Source organism: Staurois parvus, unplaced genomic scaffold (genome assembly GCF_062004578.1).
Source record: "Staurois parvus isolate SC_StPar_1 unplaced genomic scaffold, SC_StPar_1.0 ptg001497l, whole genome shotgun sequence".
Classification (NCBI taxonomy): domain Eukaryota; kingdom Metazoa; phylum Chordata; class Amphibia; order Anura; family Ranidae; genus Staurois; species Staurois parvus.
This window is the reverse complement of record NW_028319293.1, coordinates 265,738-278,569: the sequence shown is the minus strand read 5'-3', so window position 1 is coordinate 278,569 and position 12,832 is coordinate 265,738. Positions and strand designations below refer to the sequence as shown.

General features: G+C 46.8%; 1 long non-coding RNA gene across 1 annotated transcript; it reads left to right on the top strand.

Annotated features, from left to right (window-relative positions):
• Positions 1-1,139: 1,139 nt before the first annotated feature.
• On the top strand, positions 1,140-11,092 carry LOC149435497 (uncharacterized). The gene is made up of 4 exons (XR_016308473.1): positions 1,140-1,257; positions 1,876-1,907; positions 7,758-7,871; positions 10,919-11,092. It is a non-coding gene; the product is annotated as an uncharacterized LOC149435497 (long non-coding RNA).
• Positions 11,093-12,832: the final 1,740 nt, after the last annotated feature.

The window sequence follows — 12,832 nt, the reverse complement described above, 5'->3', positions numbered from 1 at the left end:
TAAGCATGGGGTTGGATCAATCATGCTTTGGGGTTGTGTTGCAGCCAGTGGCACAGGGAACATCTCACGAGTAGAAGGAAAAATGGATTCAATAAAATTTCAGCAAATTTTGGATGGTAACTTGATGCCATCTGTGAAAAAGCTGAAGTTAAAGAGAGGATGGCTTCTACAAATGGATAATGATCCTAAACACACCTCGAAATCCACGGGGGATTACATCAAGAGGTGTAAACTGAAGGTTTTGCCATGGCCTTCACAATCTCCTGACCTCAACATCATTGAAAATCTATGGATAGACCTTAAAAGAGCCGTGCGTGACAGACAGCCCAGAAATCTCAAAGAACTGGAAGACTTTTGTAAGGAAGAATGGGCAAAGATACCTCAAACAAGAACTGAAAGACTCTTGGCTGGCTACAAAAAGCGTTTACAAGCTGTGATACTTGCCAAAGGGGGCAGTACAAGATATTAACTCTGCAGGGTGCCCAAACTTTTGCAGACGCAATTGTTTTGTTTTCTGTTATTTTGAAAGTGTAAATGATGGAAATAAAATCTAACTTTTGTTGACATATTATAAGAATGTCTAATCTGTAATTTGATGCCTTTTGGAGATTTTTCCATCTTTCCTTGGCTTCTTTATGCACATTAATACAAATTTTTAGCTGGGGTGCCCAAACTTTCGATCCCCACTGTATTTATTTATGTATTTATGTACTTGTGTGTGTGTGTGTGTGTGTATGTATGTACTTATTTATATATGTATGTATGTATTTGTGTATGTATGTGTGTATTTATTTTATTTATGTATGTATTTATTTGTGTTTGTATGTATGTATTTATGTATGTATGTATGTATTTATTTGTGTTTGTATGTATGTATTTATGTATGTATGTATGTATTTATTTGTGTTTGTATGTATGTATTTATGTATGTATGTATGTATTTATGTATGTATGTATGTATTTATGTATGTATGTATGTATTTATTTGTGTTTGTATGTATGTATTTGTGTATGTATGTATTTATTTATTTATGTATTTGTGTTTGTATGTATTTATGTATGTATGTATGTATTTGTGTATGTATTTATTTATGTATGTACTTGTGTATATATGTATTTATTTGATTCTCTTTTAAAACTGTCATTCTGCTTTCAGCTCTCCAATTCTGTACATCGTCGTCCCTTGCCTGGCTGCGGTGCTCCTTCTGGCAGCCTTCTCTTCCCTTCTTGTGTGGCGGAAGAATCGGAAACTTCAACGTAAGTAAAGGAGAATGATTGTAATTTCTTGTCGGTCATTTTCTGCCAAAGTGTCCTTTTCCTTCAGAGAGTGAGAGGTCCCCTTCTCTGCACCCTGGCTAAGGCAACGACCGTTTTGTTGCAGCTAAGAGATGATTTCTGATTGGTTAATGGTGATTGGTTGGTAGTTCATGTACCCATAAGGAAATGCCTGCTGCTGAATGCTGAAAATTTCCTTCAAATCCGTCTGTGTTTTTTTTTATTTTACAATGTGTTTGTGATCAGTTTTCCTTCTAAGTGTAGATGTCTGCAGCCATATTTGTTCATTACATAGGCATGTTGGGCTTCCTGCTCACTAGTCTAGAACTTTATTAATAAACATCCACTGATAACAGTGAACTCCCTATGCAGCCGGTTTAAGCACAAGCTGTTTGACGAGGATGCTGACTGCACTGCCTGTCATATCCAATTAGGGCAAGCAATTGGGTTGTTATAAAGATGGAACCCTCCGTGAGGAAAATAATGCCCATTAGTTTGGGTTCCAACACTGCGCGCATGACTCTGATCGGTAATTTATTGTTGTTGACTTTGTTTTACCTTCACTCGCTGTAACAGACGCATTTTCTTTTTTTTTTACAGGAAACCTTGAGATAGGGGGCGCTGGTGATTGGGTAAGCGTCGTATTGGGTTTAATGGGTGCAGGAATGATATGATTGGTTTGTCTTACCTTTTGGACCTTCAAAATGTCTCCAATGCTATGTTGGTTCATTCATACATCCTAGCTTGTAATATATCATGTAGATCTGGACTGCGGTATACAATCTGCTGAATCTGTGGCCCCCTCTTCAGAGACCTTCCTCATTCTGCAATGCCCCCGCCGCCACGAACAGCGAGTCCCCAGAACACCTATGGTTAAGTTAGCCTCATATTCATCTCTCCCACCCTTGGAGTCCAAACTCTCTACATTTTACTTCCATGGAGCTTTTCTGTCACCACCCTCCCTACAGCTCCATATACTGGGTACTGCTGTCCAGGGGTGGACTGACAACTCATGGGGCCCCCGGACAATAGGGGAACATGAGGCCCCTGTGTCCTCACCCACATTCAAACCACTCCCAAAACAAAGCCTCTGAAAGGTACCAGGGGCATCTCATGGGGCCCCCTACTGACCTTGGGCCCTCGGGCAGTGCCTGAGTGTCCGAATGGTCAGTCTGCCCCTGCTGCTGTCCCAGGGCACGAGATTAAAGGCCTCCTGTACACATGAACTCACCTAGTCTTTAAACTCTCCTGGCAGCAGAAAAACGCTAAACGCGGCACAAACGCATGTAAACGCAGGTACCACATTTAGCCACGTTTAGCACTTGGATGTTTATTCATTTGATTGGCCAGAGTAGCATTGACACAGAGAGACGCCGAAATGCTACACGTGTAATTGCAGCATTTGGTGTTTTTTGGCCGAAACGTTCCTCTCCTGAACTGCGATTATTCTGCATTGAGAAGAGGAACGCTTAACTGCCCATAAATTCTGGTAAAAGCCAATGTGTACATGGACAGATAGGCTTTTATCGAGTTCAGGGGCTTTGGCAAAAAAAATGCCCAAAGCCCCTAAACGCACATGTACATGAGGCCTGATACTGCTTGTTTTATCACCAGTGGTCACATCTTTGCCAGCTCTCTCACCCCTGACATCTGTCCATCTCCCTCACTTCCCAAGACCTGACTCCAAATGTCTTTCCTCGACTCCATTTTCTGCAGTCTTTCCCCAAGTTACTCTCCATCCATGGTTAGTCTAACCTAGTTCCTGCAGTAGCTACATCAACCTTCCACAGTCTCTCCTCAGAGATCTTTCCTGCCCTATTTCTGCAGTCTTTCTCCTCAGTTCCTGTAGTCTATCCTCCCAGCTCCTGCAGATTCTTCTCCCATTTCCTGTAGTATCTCCTCCCAGTTCCTGCAGTTTCTTCTTCCATTTCCCGTAGTCTCTCCTCCCAGTTCCTGCAGTTTCTTCTCCCATTTCCTGTAGTCTTTCCTACCATTTCCTGTAGTCTCTCCTCCCAGTTCCTGCAGATTATTCTCCCATTTCCTGTAGTCTATCCTCCCAGTTCCTGCAGATTATTCTCCCATTTCCTGTAGTCTATCCTCCCAGCTCCTGCAGATTCTTCTCCCATTTCCTGTAGTATCTCCTCCCAGTTCCTGTAGTCTCTCCTCCCAGTTCCTGCAGTTTCTTCTCCCATTTCCTACAGTCTCTCCTCCCGCTTCCTGCAGATTCTTCTCCCATTTCCTGTAGTCTCTCCTCCCGGTTCCTGCAGTTTATTCCCCCATTTCCTGTAGTCTCTCCTCCCAGTTCCTACAGATTCTTCACCCATTACCTGTAGTCTCTCCTCCCAATTCCTGCAGATTCTTCTCCCATTTCCTGCAGTCTCTCCTCCCGCTTCCTGCAGATTCTTCTCCCATTTCCTGTAGTCTCTCCTCCCAGTTCCTGCAGTTTCTTCTCCCATTTCCTGTAGTCTCTACTCCCAGTTCCTGCAGTTTCTTCTCCCATTTCCCGTAGTCTCTCCTCCCAGTTCCTGCAGATTCTTCTCCCATTTCCTGTAGTCTCTCCTTCCAGTTCCTGCAGTTTCTTCTCCCATTTCTGTAGTCTTTCCTACCATTTCCTGTAGTCTCTCCTCCCAGATCCTTCAGATTCTTCTCCCATTTCCTGTAGTCTATCCTCCCAGTTCCTGCAGATTCTTCTCCCATTTCCTGTAGTATCTCTTCCCATTACCTGTAGTCTCTCCTCCCAGTTTCTGCAGTTTCTTCTCCCATTTCCTGTAGTCTCTCCTCCGAGTTCCTGCAGTTTCTTCTCCCATTTCCTGTAGTCTCTCCCCAGGGTTCACAAAGTCTTTTCTCTAGTTGCCGCTTTCTCTTCCAGTTCCTGCATAGTCCCCTCCAAGCTTTCTCAGTCCTTCCTACCAGTTCTTGCAGGTATTCCTCAGCATTCCCATAGTTTTCCCTCTTGTTCCTGCAGTCTATTCCCTGAGCTTCCTCAGTCTTGCCTCTCCTGCAGTCACTCTTCCTGTTTCCCGCAGTGTATTATTAATTCTAGCAGTCTCCCCAGTCACCACAGTCTCTCCTCCCGGTTCTTACATTCTCTTCTCCCATTCTACCAATCACTGCAGTCTGTCCCGGTCAGGGGTCAGGCTCGGAGACCAGTGGCTATAGCAGTAGAGAGGCTCCCAGCTGGATAAGTAAACAAGCTTGGAGGCAAGTTGCTTACTGCAAGTTAGTCAGTTTTGGCTGCTCTAGCCAGGGGGAAGGGGTTAATCTTTTTATTGTCTCCCCTGGGCTAAGTTTGTGGATTTTCTGGTGTTCTGGCCTCCCATCTTGTGTGTTATAAAAGGGAGAGGGGTCCGGATCCCTGGGGGGATACAGTAACAGACAAAGAGAGAGAAGAAGCGGTCTGCTAGGACTTGTTGTCCACTTCAGGGAATGACAAATCTTCGAGACACCAGCATATGGGATATCTCTCAAGAACCATGAACCAGGCAGAGACAGAAAATGCAGTTAAAATCACACCTTTAATGAAATAGCAAATATAACATAGATCAGGAAAATAGTGAAAACAGAAGCCGGGGTTTGGATGCCAGAGCGGGTAATCAGATGAGCCAGAGTCAGGAAACCAGAAGTCAGCGTAGTCAGGAGCTAAAAATCAGGAACAGGAATCAGAAAAGAAGTCAGCCAGACTGAGTTGTACACATGAACACACTGGAGATCATAGACCATAAAAGGGCAAGGAGGAAATGAGCTAAGCTGCTAAAAAAAGAAAAAAGGTCTGGCTGTGGTCTGGCCTAATGAGGCAGGTAATGGCATCCAGGTGAATCACTGTGGAGACAATGAGTGGCTGGTAATTAACCGACAGCTGAGCAGCTTCTGAACACTGAAGGAAAAGAGCTGCTTGTTAACCTCTTCACGCCGGCCGCACACAAATGTGTGGCCTCCTGGCGTCTGGGCCTAGACATCAAGTAGCTGCACATTTGCGTTCAATTAACAAAGAGCGCGCACCCTGCACACTCCCAGCACAGATGTCTGCTGCTCCCGGAAAGGTCCCGGTCTGCTCTTTTGATTGGGACCTTTCCCAGTCATGTGACCGTCATGACGATGCATCACGGCGGTCACATGATCCCTAACCCCCCCCCCCCAGTCCACCCCGCCTTCCGGCTTCTGGAACTCTAAAAGGGCTGGGAGGCACCGGGGGGAAGGGGTTAAGTAGCAGGAGCCCAGCCCTGACAATATTGCCACTATGGACTTTGCCGATAAGGGTTCCACCTGTGCAGGTATGCGGGGGCAGCCATAGTTAGTGTTAGTTAGGAGATGAACTTTCTCCTGACATGCTGTTTTGTTGAGTTCCTTCAGTAAAGTTGTTTCACCCGCTTTATGCCTGGTCTGAAGTTATTCAAAGGGGTGCATGTTGGGTTTTGGTGTATTCCAAAGAACCCGGGTATATAAAGCACTATGCGGTATGAGTAACATCACTACAAGAGGTTAACTTGGCAAGACAAGGAAGAGGAGGTAGTTGTCATGAGTAACCCAAGGGAAGAACAAGCTACAAGCAACCAGTCATTAGACGTGGTACCTGGTAAGGTGACATGTCCTCCTGGTAGGCAGGGAGTCGATGCTCTGGCTCCCTCCCTAGCCGTCTGTCTCCCATAGTAGCCTGGAGAAGACTAGTATTTCAGAGATAAGGTCTGATCACGAGGTACAGGAAGGACGGAATTAATGAGCACGCATGTGGTCTGCACAATATGCTTGGCGGGACCCCATTCTATTATTGGGAGTGAGGTAACAGAGAATGCAGGACTGGGGGAACAGGCGTAGGCCCAGCACATCCCTTCTAATGCAAAACATACTGGCACAGTGTGCGGTAACATGGGACAAACTGCCTCTCAGAGGAACTCTAATCTCTAAGTCAGGGAACGGCCTTATTGTTTTATTCTCCACATGACTGCAGTCCCTGCCTGGTCCCAGGCATTTATAAGTGTGCTCCGCGTGAACCATACCTCCACGTGCATGGGTTCAGTAGGCCCCATCCACAACTTGGTCAACCTGGCGGATGGCGCAGGGTCTAAGCACTAACCAGTATTCACCAGAGTTCCTGGTGGGGATGGGTTTTGCTGTGTGTTAGTACCAGGTCATGGTCCTCAGGATCTCCCTACCAGGAAGTGAGCAAGCCAGGTGTAACGGAACTGACCCAGATTGCACTAGGGTATTTCCGTTAGACTCCCGCTTCCCTGTCCGAACACCATCCACGGACACCACCGCTGACCATACAGGACGAGACAGCACCAGGCTTCTTAAGACAGGAAGTTGACTGCTTTATTTTAACACAAACACAAGATATATACACAGGGCGGGGAAATACAACCAGGAACAGGAAACACATCAGCAGGCCGTCCCATCAGGGGGAAGGGCTGCCGGAAACACCCCCCACTAATCCAAGACACACAATAGAACAATGGGATACACCACATGGCAGTAGACAATACAGGAACACATACATTCCATAATATTTGGCTGGCAAGCAAGACACAATAGAACAATGGGATGAAGCACATGGCAGTGAACAATGAATAACCCCCACACCCCACCTATACATGTCTACACAATATCAGGACAGATCACCCTATACCCCTAACAGGCACAGGGTGTCTTACACATAAGAGGAACATGGGTAGATGATACAGGGGTCCCCCCACCCCCAAAAGTCACTCCCGTCACACCAGGGTCCAGTAGCAGATATAGCAGGCAGGGATCAAGCAGAACTGTAGTCAGTAAACAAGCCAAAGGTCAGTAGCTAGTGGTTGCAGGTTGGGATCAAGCGGAAGTGTAGTCGGGGAGTAAGCCAAAGATCGGTAATGAGGGGTGGTAGAGGTGCAGCCGACAACAGGAATGACAAGAGTAAGATATTGACTGGAGAGAGCACAATAATCTGGCAAACAGGAAGTGCAAAGGCGTGGTTTAAATAAGACATTCGTGGGAGGAGCAAGGAGTTCATGGTTAAGGAAGAACAGGGTTCAAGGCAGGATCTTCCAATGAATTGCCCAGGGAGCTGTCCAGCACCTCAAGTGGTTTAGCAAGAAGAGACATGGCCAGACACAGCAGAGGTCGCAGGTTCAGACCATGATCTCTTCTTCCAGTTTCTGCCTTTTCTCATCTTGAGTACCTACATCCTTTCCCTCCATTTTTCAGTCTCTGCTTCCAGTTGCTGCATTCTTTCATCCAAGTCCCTACAGTTCTCAGAGTTTTTGCGTCAAGTTTTTACATTCTCTATCCCCATTCCCTCAATATCCACAATCTCTCCCTCCAGTTCCTCCAGTCTCCATCCCTTAGTGGCACAGTCTCTCCCACATGAACTGTCTCTTACCAGTGTCTGCAGTCGCTCTTCCTAGTTCCTACCTATTGTCTAAGATCATGCCCAATCTGGGATCTCTGATCTGGTGGATCCGTTTGCATAACTGTGCTTTTTCTTGCTGTCAAACAAATCACAGCAGGTGCAGCCAGAGGAGAAGATGAAATCCATCAGTGACAACGATCTGAGGAACAAAGAACTTGTATACAACGCATCTTCCCACATCTACCAGGAGATACCGGCTACTCAAGAGGTGAGACCCAACTCCCGACCAGTCATGGTACGAAGAGAGGTCCACAACAATGACTGAGAATATACCGAAAATAAAACGACAAAGCAGTCTACTCTTCACTATTTGTAAAAACGAAGCACGTGCCGGTCTATGCAAGAATATAAGTACATCTGATATCTTACTGCTTTAGGGGGGGTGGCTGGGCAAGACTCGGTCCCTACAGGCAATACCTTCATTCAACAATTGCATGCTATCTTTAAGCAGAGCTGCCAAGTGTCCCAGTCCTGAGATTTTGTCCTGTAGTGCAATGGGGCCATTAGGGTTGGTGTCACCTGGTGTGGTAAACTATGGTGTCACCCCCCCTCAATAAGGGTGAAAGAGAGGGGGGTGAGAGGGAGCTGGAGGGGGTGAGAGAGAGGGAGTAAGAGATGGGGGGTGGAGAGAGGGAGTTGAGAAAGAGAGTGTGAGAGAGAGAGGGGGGTTAAGAGGAGAGGTGTGAGAGAGGGGGTTAGGGAGAGAGAGGGTAAAATAAAGAGGGGTTGATAAAGACAGGGTGGGGGATGAGAGAGGTGAAGGGGGGGTGAGAGAGGGGGATAAGAGGGAGAGCTAAGAGAGAGAGAGGGAAGAGAGAGGGAGTTGGATAGGGGGTGAGACAGAGGGAGTAAGAGATAAGAGGGGTGAGAGATAGGGGTTGAGAGAGAGGGGGTGAGAGGGAGATGGGGTAAGAGAGAGAGGGGGTGAGAAAGAGGTGGTGGGGAGGTGAAAGAGAGAGGGGGTTAGAGGGAGAGGTAAAAATAGAGAGGGGGTGATAAAGAGAGGGGGGGGGGGTGAGAGAGAAAGGGGGTAAGAGAGAGAGCTAAGAGAGAGAGGCGGGATGAGAGAGAGGGGGGTGAGAGGGAGTTGGCTTGGGGTGAGAGAAAGAGGGAGTAGGAGATAAGAGGGGTGAGAAATAGGGGTTGAGAGAGAGAGGGGGAGAGAGGTCGGTAAGGGGGGGGAAGAGAGAGAGAGAGAGAGAGCCTAGGGGACGCTTCCCTGGCTCTATTTGACAGTACCTGGATGCCGGGCACTAGTGATGCTACTGGCACCCCACCCCCTCCACATTATGTTGTGTCTCGGCCTTGGGAGGAGGAGTATGATGGCTGAGCATGGTGGCCAGGGTGGAGGCGAAAGGGAGGACTGATGGCTTCTGGAGGGGCATAACTGAGATCTTCAGCACCCCCCTGATCTGGCAATGAGTCTCCCATGGAACCCCCTAATAGCTGCATCACTCTAGGGGTGCAGGGGTTGTGGATCACCCCCAGTGTCACCCCTCTGGTAGGTGTCACCTGGGTGCAGTCTGCACCCTCATAGCGGCACAGCCATTAGGAGGCCCCATGGGAGACTTTGCAGAGCGGTAGAGGGGTGCTGAGTGATGGAACGCTCTGTGTTCCAGGAACCAGGATTAAAGATGAAACGGGGACTTTCGTCATGCATCTGACACCGACAACAACAGGGCTGAGTTTATTCCAGTGACACCAATGAAGGGTCTTATTTTATTCCACTGACACTAACAGTTTCAGGGTTCCGGCATTCAGCCCTGCAGTTGTGACTGTCCAACAAAATGATCTGCTGCCCATACATGGATCCTTAGCAGAGACCAGCGGAATTTTGAGCCATGTATGGGCGGGGCAGTTTGTAGAGAAATCAGTCTACTGACCAACTTCTGTACTACCGATCTGTTGGTTTGTGGCCGCTCGATCGACGCTGCCGGCAATAGCTGGGGGATCTGATCAGTGTATTCTGAGTACAGAAGCTCAGCAGGAGGAGTTCCACATCTGCACCCTCAGGGTCAACCCTCTGGTCGAACAAACAACCAGAAAAATCACTAACAGGTTGCTCAACAGTATATTTCTTGTCAACAGCAGCGGCAGAACACTCATTTTATCTCACTGACACCAACGATGGGATTTATTTTATCTCACTGATACCAATGATGGGACATATTTTATCTCACTGACACCAACGATGGGACTTATTTTGTCTCACTGACACCAACGATGGGAATTATTGTATACCACTGACACCAAAGGTGGGACTTATGTTATCTCATTGACACCAATGATGGGACTTATTTTATCTCACTGACACCAACGAAGGGGTTTATTTTATTCCACTTGATGGGGATTATTTCCTTCCTCTGACACCAACAACAGGTCCTTTTTTATTTCAATGACAGCAATGATGGGGCAGATTTTATTCCACTGACACCAACAATTGGACTTATTTGATTTAACTGGTATCAAACATGGGGCAAATTGTATACTTCTGACACCAATGATAGGGCACATTTGATCACAGTGGGGTCTATTTTATCACAATGACAGCAATGATGGGGCAGATTTTTTTCCACTGACACCAACCATGGGGCTTACTTTATCCCTGTGATGCCAATAATCAGGCTTATTTCATTTCAGTGACACCAATTATGGGACTTCTTTTATCTCATTGTCACCAACCATAGGGCTTATTTTATCCCACTGACACCAACGATGGGGTTTATTTGTCCCACTGACATCAACACTGGGGCTTATTTTATCTCTTTGACACCAACCATGGGGCTTATTATATCCCTTTGACACCAATGATGGGGGCTTATGTTATCCTACTGACACCAACCATGGGACCCATTTTACCTCACTGACACCAATAATGGGGGTTATTTTACCACACTGGCATCAACAACCAAACTTATTTTTTTCCACTGACACCAACAATGAGGCTTTTTTTATTTAACTGACCAACAACAGGACTTTTTTTTATTTCTATTGAAACCAACAATGTCAGGGATCCTGCATTCAGCAGTGCAGTTGAGGTGAAATAGTCTGCTGCCCTACAGGAACAGCATAGTTCTGGCCCACAGCAGACACAGAGCAGCAATGCTGCTTTAGGCACATAACAACTGAAAAACAATAGTTATTCTCCCCCCACTGATTCCAATGATGGGACTTGTCTTGTGCCAATGACACCAACCATGGGGCTTAGTGTATTGAAGAATATACCAGGTGACACTTGTCAATCTTTCCTTTTAGGATCCGGCTGAGGTCCTCCAGAATCCTCTGTACATCCCTTCTGGACACCCTTCTCAGAAGCAGCAGTCAGGGGCCAAGGGTGAGCCTCCAGAAGAGGGACAATACAGCCTCCTCCAACCTCCAGGCCAGCAGTGACGTCACCGCGTGGAGCGGATCAGAAGATATCATCATTATTTGGGATACATTTCAATGTTCTAGAATTATCAGAACATGCCAGAATATTATCTCCCAGTTCTGCCATCTTTGTGCTTTTCTTTACTCGCACGTTTCTTGGGGGTTTTTTGTATCGTATGTTTAATAAAGAGTTCTGTGTACACAATAGCTGGCAATGGATTCCATTGTAATGGTACATTCAGGGACTGTGGTCCTCATACCACCTGCGAGACCATCTCCAATCAATGTAGATGGGATCCCGAGACTGACCAATATCTAAAGAGCTCCAGAGATGACACCACATGGGGCATGTTCTGGTAGGGTCTGACTTTGGATGTCTCTTCCTATCAGCACAAAATATCCTCCAAGAATGACTGGATGAAATGATGGCTTTGGGCTGGGATCTCTGAGAGATGGCCAGCAACAGATTCCATTTTAGTGGTACATTCAGGGACTGTGGTCCTCATACCACCTGCTGGACCATCTCCAATCAGTGTAAATAGGATCCCGAGACTGAACCTCATCTAAAGAGTTCCAGAGACGACACTGCATGGGACACCTTCTGGTAGGTTCTTATCGGCACAAAATCTCCTCCGACAATGACTGGATGAAATTATGGTTTTGGGCTGGGATCTCTGAGAGATGGCCAGCAAAAGATTCCATTTTAGTGGTACATTCAGGGACTGTGGTCCTCAAACCACCTGCCGGACCCTGTCCAATCAGTGTAGATGGGATCCCGAGACTGACCCACATCTACAGAGCTCCAGAGATGACACCATATGGGGCACATTCTGGTAAGTTCTGACTTTGGATGTCTCTTTTTATCAGCACAAAATATCCTCCGAGAATGACTGGGTGAAATGATGGTTGTTTGGCTGGGATCTCTGAGAGATGGCCGGCAACGGATTTCATTTTAGTGGTACATTCAGGGACTGTGGTCCTCATACCACCTGCCGGACCCTGTACAATAAGTGTAGATCCCGAGACTGACCCACATCTAATGAGCTCCAGAGATGACACCACATGGGGCACGTTCTGGTAGGTTCTGACTTTGGATGTCTCTTCCTACTAGCACAAAATATCCTCCAGCAATGACTGGGTGAAATGATGGTTTTGGGCTGGGATCTCTGAGAGATGGCCGGCAACGGATTTCATTTTAGTGGTACATTCAGGGACTGTGGTCCTCATACTACCTGTTGGACCATCTTCAGTCAGTGTAGATGGGATCCCGAGACTGAACCACATCTAAAAAGCTCCAGAGATGACACCACATGGGGCATGTTCTGGTAGGGTCTGACTTTGGATGTCTCTTCTTATCAGCACAAAATATCCTCCAACAATGACTAGATGAAATGATGGTTTTGGGCTGGGATCTCTGAGAGATGGCCAGCAACAGATTCCATTTTAGTGGTACATTCAGGGACTGTGGTCCTCATACCACCTGCTGGACTATCTCCAATCAGTGTAAATGGAATCCAGAGACTGAACCTCATCTAAAGAGTTCCAGAGACGACACTACATGGGGCACCTTCTGGTAGGTTCTTATCAGCACAAAATCTCCTCCGACAATGACTGGATGAAATGATGGTTGTTGGGCTAGGATCTCCGAGAAATGGCCGGCAACAGATTCCATTTTAGTGGTACAATCAGGAACTGTGGTCCTCATACCTCCTGCCAGACCGTCTCCAATCAGTGTAGATGGGATCCCGAGACTGAACCTCATCAAAAGAGCTCCAGAGATGACATCATATGGGGCTTGTT